This window comes from Hemicordylus capensis, chromosome 2 (assembly GCF_027244095.1).
Source record: "Hemicordylus capensis ecotype Gifberg chromosome 2, rHemCap1.1.pri, whole genome shotgun sequence".
NCBI lineage: Eukaryota > Metazoa > Chordata > Lepidosauria > Squamata > Cordylidae > Hemicordylus > Hemicordylus capensis.
Window position 1 is genome coordinate 123,256,840 of NC_069658.1, and position 6,582 is coordinate 123,263,421.

The window sequence follows — 6,582 nt, forward strand, 5'->3', positions numbered from 1 at the left end:
AAATGAAGGCAGCAAATGGTTTTCCATGTGGCCATTCCAAACTGTCATGGGCTGCAATGAGGTAGAACCTGTGAAGAAAAAGTTGGCACTTCCTCCCAGCTGTGCTATAAACGGATGCATTTTCCTAGCCAGAGTATTTAGTAAGAGGCCAGATGCTTGTGCTTCGCATGAGAGCCCCTGGAGACTGTATCAAGCTAGCACTACATGAGGCACTGTCCATTTGCGAAAATTGAGAGCACGCTGGCATTGACTGATGAATACCTTCCTAACCTTGGGATTTGCCAGATGAGATGCTGACTGGAGACCATTATAGTCTGATCATTCACTCCTGATTTGCACATTTATAGAGAGACATGTTTTACATATACCAAGACTGTTTTTCTCCCCTTAATAGCCAGATGATAAAGGTTGTACCTTAGGCTAGATCTTTATGACACGGACAGGTATCAGAATGCCAAATGCCCTGATACTCCACAAAGGATTGTACTTTAAGCAATTTCTGTAGTTAGTTCTTTGGTTGTGCCGGGACCCTGCGCTACCTGATGCAGCGATCTTACCAGGCTCTGGCAGTGTCAAAATGGTGTGGGGCTCTCCTCCTTTCCAGGACCCTGGAAAGAAGCTCCCTTTCAGTGATTCTACCAACTGCTGATGGGGAAATGAAACTCTGCCGGAGCTGTGGCAGCCCCCTTCTTGGAACTGTCCTGCCCCCTTGCATCTGATGTCAGATGCAGGGGGTGTGGCTTGGTGTGCATGCTTGCTTCACGTGTGTGAAGGAACACCCTGGGGACAGTGGGGTGTGTGGTCGGATTTTGTCCCCCCAGGCCCCTCCAAGCTCCTTACTCCCCTGCTGCCGGTGCTTATGAATGTGTGTTATTGAAGCCCAATGCATCTCAATCAAAAAGGCCTTCTTGAGGCGCAAATATAATAAGAAAGGTTGTCGTTTGATTCAAGCAAGTGAGAAATAATTTTAGCAGAGATCTCCTGCAAGTTTCTTAAGTATTATAAGAAACTGATAAGGTCATTTTGGCTGAAATGCTTTGGGATTCAATAAAATGCACGCACAAACATCATGAGAAATGGGCTGCATTCACACATAACACTGAACCATGGGTACAATGGACCTGTGGTTCCTCTCCCCGCTCTCCACCCGCTCCTCCATCTGAATTTGGATGTAACTGAAAACTCCCTTTTGGCAGTCATCAAGACTGCAGAGAGGAGAGGGAACTGGCTGCCTGGGCTTCTTTCTTGACTGAAGTACAGCCCTGGCAGCCAATAGAAGCCAGAGGAAGAGAGGAGCTTCCTCCCTCAACTCCAGTTGCAGAATAGGCAGACTGCAGTGCTGCATTGGATGCGATGCTGGCACTGCTAAACCAAAGGTCAAGGCAGTGAAACTCACTACAATCCAAAGGTACAAATCAGATCTGGGGAGGGAAACCGCGGGTCCATTTTCAGTCATAACTGCGATTGCCTGCATTTGGACATACGCTAATTAAAACCGGAGATGTCTTCAACTCCAGTTTCATGTTATGTGCGAATGAGACCACTGTCTCTCCTTGATGGCATTTTGGTGGATTTTGGGGGGTGCTTTTGGCAATACTGCTGGAGCTTCCTAGATGCCTGCAGTAGCATGGGCCAATCAGAAATGTCAGCATAAGCTGTTCATGGGGCCCTGTGTTTTGGGGAAGTGAGGGATATTTTTTTTCTGTCTTTAGGTAAGTCAAAGGAGTTTAATACATGTTTAATCTTTTAGCAGACGGAAAATGGTCAGTACTGGACTGCCATTTGGGGGGGGGGTTCTATCTACTGAGGATATTTTCCTGTGTGACTAAAAAGCACATCTGAGCCTCCCTCTCATTTTTTGTGTTCCATATGAGTATGGAACTACAGTAATGGCAACATGGGGCTTCCACAGAAATTCTCTATCCCAATGGATCCCAAAGCAGACTTTTGAGTGTTATATTATTTTCAGGAAAATGCTTAATATTCACAGTCCAGCACTACTCTAGTTGCTAAGGAAATGGCTTAACCAGTTGTTAAGGGCCTGGAATAGATTACATAGTTAGAGGGTGCATCTGGGAAGAGTATTAAGGGTGCAAAACCAGAGAACAGGAGCAAGTAGTTCTGTATATATGTCCCCCATTTATATCCCAGGCATTAGTGTGGAAGCTACTGCAGATGAATCACTGAGAACTGCTGATCTAGTGAACTCCACTGACTTCAAAGAGCTACACAGATTTTATGTTAAGAGCTTGCATGCATTAGGAAAGAAGAAACTTGTCAGGGCAATTCAGCTTTAAACTTCATTATCTTGTCAATGTTATGGCGAAGGGCATATTGTTGACTTCAATGTAGCTAAGCCTCAATTTTTTAAAAAATCAAAGGGGCTTCCTTGGCCTAGCTATCTCTTTTTAACATTCTAGTATGGATACTGAAGCCAGACATTAACTTATATTAGGCCCAGCAGTATGATTCAATACGATTGATCTTGGCTGTCGTCAGCCCAGTCCCGGCAATTCTTTGTGTAGGTAGCAAATGATGAATAGGTATTGTCATAATAGGTTTATATAAAAACAGCTAATTTTAGTTTTTTAAGATTAATTAAAGCATCCTCTTTTCTTTTTCTTTTTTTGCAAGAACAACCATGACTCCCACAGAAAATGGGATTGTTTTTGATGTTTTATTTCTGTGAAGGTAGCCTGCTTTATATGAGAGTTAAACAAGACATGGTGATAGACCTGTTTGTTTAAATCTGGAGCTTCCCTTTCACATATAAAGCAGGAAGTAGGGTCCAACTTTTAGAGCAAAAGAGACACATGAACAGTCCTATTATTTTGCTCATATATACTGCATCATACAGTCTCTATGAGAATGGGTCTGTAAGTCCTTGCCCCACCCTGCTCCCTCTCCTCATGCTTACAGCATTTGTTTGAAGAGATGAGGTGATGATGATGATTTACATTTTGTATCCCGCTCTTCCTCCAAGGAGCCCAGAGCAGTGTACTACATACTTAAGTTTCTCCTCACAACAACCCTGTGAAGTAGGTTAGACTGAGAGAGAAGTGACTGGCCCAGATTCACCCAGAAAGTATCATGGCTGAATAGGGATTTGAACTGGGGTCTCCCTGGTCCTAGTCCAGCACTCTAACCACTACACCACACTATAGTCATGGAGAGCTTCTCCCCATGATGTGAAAGACTGGGGTGTCCCAGTATTCTAAATATGAGGAGAATCTCTCCACTTGTCTCTTCGGGCAAGTGCTGTAAGCATGGAGAGCAGGAACTGGGTTACAGACATGCTCTCAGGGAAGCTGTAGAGAGCAGCTTCCTAACTTGGGCAGGGGAGCTGCATGGGAGTGATGCGTTGTGTCATTGCTGCTTCTGCTGCGCCCAACTCCCATTGGGAATGCTGGGAGCTGGCTGCTGCTGCAGCAGTGATGCAATGTGTCGCTCTGACAGAGCTTTTCCCTGCTGTGCGGGAAGCATGGACATGCTGCTGAGGGCCACGGAACCAGAGAGCCCACATCCTTCTTGGTCGCTCAGCTTGCTGCATGGTATTTAAACCTGTTTATGCAGAGACAGGAAGTGTCCAGTAGGCACTTGGGGGAAAGGGGCTATCAATGATAAAGAATGTATTGTACTTCCAATGCATTACATAACTGGAATGTGTCTTCAATAAATATCTTTTTCTTGCACCTTCTGGGGTTTGCTTCTGTTTGGTTGAGAGCACGGATATGCATGAAATGGAAATGAATCAGGGATATGCATGAAACTTGAAATGAATCACAAAATCCTCAAATTGATTTGTTGAAAGAATAGCCAAGCTGTCTGTTTCAACGAATCAACCTCGAAAGGATTTGAGTGATGCGAGTGTTTCAGCCATAACAATGGAGGGAACAATGAAGAACTCAAAACACGCCATTGTTCCCCATGGGTAGTTCCTAGAGACACCAAAGTGGGTTGGGTGGTAGGGCATGAGAGGTGCTACCTACCACCCATCACACAAAAGAAATGGGCAAGCGGGTGGTTTTTAATGCATTTTTAACCTTTTCTCCAAACTCCCATAGGATCCTGCTCAGTGCTTAAAAAAGAAAACTACAAAATTAAACCTTCCTTGATTCTTTCCTTCCTCCTCTCCTGATGTATCCAAACCCTTTGAAAACATTTTGAAATTCCCTCCTTTTTTGTTCCCCCTCCCCCCTTCCCCAGTGGGGAGCCAATGGAGACACAGTTGCCCATGACAACACTTGATAACAAGCCAACCAAGAAGCAAGGAGATATCAAGCCAATTGGAAGCCAGTGCCAGAAAATCAACCAGCAAGCAGGAAAAGCCTTCCAAAATGGTGATTGAAACCCTCAAATTAAATTGAGTTCAAAACAGGATTGTTTCAATTTGAACTTAAAACAGGCCCTTTATTTTAAGGGTCTTTCATTTTGATTCTGAATAACAATTTTGAGCTTGAATCGATTTGAACCTGAATCGATTTACACAACTCTAACTGAGAGTTAAACCCTCCCTGTACTTGCCACTTACTTTCCCCATGGTTTCTTCCTTGGCAGCACTTCTAACCCAGGAGGGAAGCTCATTTCTTGTATCAGAGCACAGCTGAGGAGAAAAGTTCCTGGGTGGACAGATTGCAGGGCCATAAGCTGAGGGCTGGGGCGGATCCAGCATTTCTCCTACACACATCCCTTTTGCTTAGAATTCTCACCCCTCACCTTGCCCTAAATGTGAGTGAGGCAGCCCTGGATGTAAACAAGCAGTTCTGCCAATGTCCTATCTGGTCTGGCCCTACATTTTCTTTCCTCATTAATGAGTTAGTCTGATTCAAATGCATCAAAGGCTATGATAAGTATATAATAGTTAAAAGCAAGTGGCTAGACAGCTCATGGTGTTGCCTATGACTGTGGCTTGATCTACTACATTTTGATTTGTTAGATGTGCAGCATTGGTCTTATGAGAGTTGTTCAGGGAGTAAATAACATCTGCTGTACGACAGGCTGGCAGAACCTATTTGTAGTATAATTAAACAGCAATCATTTTGTTAGAGAGTAAACAAGAAGATAAACAGTCCATGAATTAACCACTGTAGCATCAGGGTGTCCCCCCCACACACACACACTTTGCTCACTACAGTGGGTACTAAAATATACTTGCTACATCTTGCTACAAAGGATTCTACCCAACGCTGGATCAGAAGAAATATGTTTAGGTGCAGCAGTAATTAATGGCAGTGCTTTCTCCCTGGAGGAATCTCATTTGCTTCTGAATCCCTCCTGCTTTCCTTCAACACATCTTGCTTTTCTTTTGTTTGATGCATCCTTTTTGTCAAGTTCAGGCCTACTTGGCTATCGGATGCTTTTATGCGCTATTTGTAATGTGCTCTACATGAGGCTATCTTTTATTGTTGTTCAGAAACATTATCTAGCACAGAATGCGATGGATGACGCCCTGATGGGGGTGGTTGCCGTGAATATATTCAATGTTGTCACAGGGTCTCTGGAAGCATATTGCTGAGCATCTGCTCTCTGCGTGTGGCACAGTAAGGTCTGGAGTGCACTGACTGATTGGAATGGCCCAATTGTATGGCAAGGAATCGGAGCTGGTGGCATTTGGGTTCCTTTCATCCACACAGGGGCACGTATGCTACAAACATTGTCTGTTAGACACCAGTGTAAGCATTATGGCTTCCCCAAAAGAATGTTAGGAACTGTAAGGGGGTTTGGAATTCTGTTAGCATTCTCATTGTAAAATTAAGAGTTTAAGAATTAAGAGAAGTAATGGTCTCTGTAGGGTACTATAAATACCCTACAGAGGCTTTTGTGGTAACTTTTGTGTGGCTTTTGAGGCAACACAGAGGAGCATTCTGGGTGGTTGCCTCTCATTTGTAAAGGTTTCCTTTCATTTTGGAGAGTCATTGAAGTCTATGTAGCGATGGGCAGATTAAGCCTTTTGCTGCCCATAGGCGGCCAAGGATTTGCCACCCCCACCACTGCAGCGAAGGTAGGGGTGGAGGGAGAAAGCCCCCCTCTTTTCTCCTTAAAAACCGCTGCTCTGTGCGATGGGAGAAGGTCAGCGAAGGCCGTATAGCGGTGGCTGCGGGGGGGGAAGTCCCCCCTTTACCTTTAAAATACTGCACAGGCAATAGGGCTGCAGCGGGGAAGGTGGTAGTGGGCCGAGGAGAAAGTTGCACCTTTTAGCAATGCCGCGGTGCGGGCAGTGAGGGCAGCGAGGGAGAGCACCTTCCATCTCCCTCCCAAATGACTGCACGCCCTGCCTGCAGTCCGTTATGGGCCTTTCTCTGCATGTGGAGAAAAGCCCATAAAGGGCTGCTGATGGGCCCTGTAGTCATTTGGGAGGGAGATGGAAGGAGATCTTGCTGCCAGCGCCGCCATCCCCAGGATGACAGCGGCATTTAGCAGCGGCTTTGCTAAAAGGGGGAACTTTCCCCTCGGGCCACTACCACCCTCACCCCTGCAGTCAGTGCCACCCCAACGCCTGCATGATGTTCTAAAGGTAAAAGGGAGACTTTTCCCTTGCCCCCCTTTCCCGCAGCCACCGCTGTGCAGCCTTTGCTGACCACA